The sequence below is a fragment of the Pteropus vampyrus genome, unplaced genomic scaffold (assembly GCF_000151845.1).
Source record: "Pteropus vampyrus isolate Shadow unplaced genomic scaffold, Pvam_2.0 Scaffold83, whole genome shotgun sequence".
Lineage (NCBI taxonomy): Eukaryota > Metazoa > Chordata > Mammalia > Chiroptera > Pteropodidae > Pteropus > Pteropus vampyrus.
Window position 1 is genome coordinate 5,622,160 of NW_011888864.1, and position 2,219 is coordinate 5,624,378.

Consider the following 2,219-nt stretch of genomic DNA (forward strand, 5'->3'; position numbering starts at 1 on the left):
CTGCAGGCTGTGCTCCAGGCTCCCACTAGCGCACAGGTCCCCAGGGACTGCCTCATTTACCCTGTTCCCTGCACCTTTCCACCTGGGTGCCCCAGCTCCCACCTGGAATGCTACCCCTCGTACCCTCCTCCCTCTTCTCTCCAAGATGACTGTTACCATCTTTCAGGGTCAGTTCTGGGTCCAGATCACACAAGAAGAATTCATCTCTGAATTTTTTAGAGTTTTTTATTTAGGTAAAATTCGTATAACATACAATTAACCATTTTTAAGTGAAGAACTCGGTGACATTTAGCACTTTCATAATGTTGTGCAATCACCACCTCCATCTAGTTCCAAAAAGTTTTCATCATCTCAAGGGAAAACCCTGCACACGGTATGCAGGCAGTCACTCCCCAGTCCAAACTCCTCTCGCCCGGCAACCACCCGTCCATGCTCGTTTCTATAGATTCACCTGTTCTGGGAGATTCACGTCAGTGGAATCAACAACATGCAACTTTTTGTGTCTGGCTTCTTTCATTGGGATAGTTTCCAGGTTCATCCACATTAGATCATAAATCATATTACTAGTTGAATCATGTTAGTTTTCTAGGGTTACTATAACAAGGTATCACAGACTGAGGGGCTTACGCAACAGCAGCTTATTTTCTCTCAGTTCTGGAGGCTGGAAGTCCAGATCAAGGTGTCGACAGGTTTGTTTTTTTCTGAGGCCTTTCTCCTTGGCTTGCAGACAGCTGCCTTCTCTCTGGTCCTCATATAACCTTTCCTCTGTGCTCATGCATCCCTGGTGTCTCTGTGTCCAAATTTCCTCTTCTTATGAGGAAACGAGTCAGATTGGATTAGGCCCACCCTAAAGACCTCATTTTAACTTAATGACCTTTTTAAAGACCCTGTCTCCAAATGCAGTCACATTCAGATGTTGGGGGTAGGGCTTCAACATATGAATTTTGGGGGAGGGACACAGTTCAACCCATAACAATCAAGATATCTTATATACAACTGTTTCCCCATCATTTTCTACTGTCGAGTTCTCTGAGCACAAGCCTCAGTTTTCTTCCAGACATTGAGAACATAGCTCGTGTCTGGGTCCTCACGGCATCAGCAAGCACTGAGCACCTTGCCATCATCCAGTGCAAGTACAGGCAGCTGAGTGTCCACTTCTTTGGGCCAGTGTCCTCTGCAGTCTTCGTTTGCAGTAAGCGTACAATACGTGTATGTCTACAATGTGCTAATAACCCCTTGATAGCTCCTATATATGTTGGAAGAGGCAGTTTTAAACTGAATATCTACTTGGAAGTTGTTTTGTTGTCATTTATTTCTTTGTGACCAAAATAGAGAAAAGAAATTGGCTAATTGAGAATTTCCAGGACCAAACACATGAATTCACTGATTTTTCTCCACACATATTGCATTATGGGAAGCAAGTTAAAATGCATCACCTGTCCTTCAAGAATTTAATAGAAAAAATAACCAGACTGTAGGACAGAATGTGACCAGTGCAGTAAGATGCAAACAACCAGAGAAAGCTTTTGGCCAGAGGCAAGATCTGAGCTGGGATTTTAAGGATAGGTTGTATTTGGGTGGGAAAGTATAAATGTGGGGTTAAATTTGGGCAGGAAAGTATAGATGTGGGGTTCAGAGAAGTAGTAAAAGATTAGGATTAGGGGAAGCAGGGAGTGTTCAGGGAGCAACAACAGGCCAAGTAGGTGGGGCTCAGGCTACAGTACTACAGGATAGGAGTGCAGCCAGGATGGAGTCCAAACAGCTGGACAGGACATGGGCATCCTGAGCGTCGCTGGGAGCCCCTGCAGGGTTTGGAACTCAGCCTCAGGAAGCTCAGTATGGCTTAGTGGGGAAGGTGGTGGGTGGTGGGATCCTGGAAGGGAGAGCCGTGATTGAGATTATAACTGTTTAGAGACAGATATAGGTAGAGGCTGGCCCTGTAAAATGAATTTGAGCGTGTTCCTGCCTCTTCAGGTTTTTGGCTGAGTATGAGGAGGATTGGCATTAATTCTTCTTTAAGCGTTTGGTAAAAATCATCAGTGAAAACATATGGTCCTGGACTTTTCTTCATTGGGAGGTTTTTGGTTACTGATTCAATCTTCTTATTCATTATTGGTCTGTTCATATTTTCTGTTTCTTCATGATTCTGTCTTGGTAAGTTGTATGTCTCTAGGAATGTATTTTTTCTAGGTTATCCAATTTGTTGGCATATAATTATT

The 2,219-nt window shown here is 43.8% G+C and overlaps 1 protein-coding gene across 5 annotated transcripts in view; it reads left to right on the forward strand.

Annotated features, from left to right (window-relative positions):
- Positions 1-2,219, forward strand: part of GGACT (gamma-glutamylamine cyclotransferase) — a 45,815-nt gene that overhangs the window by 16,433 nt on the left and 27,163 nt on the right. The gene's annotated exons all lie outside the window — the stretch shown is intronic.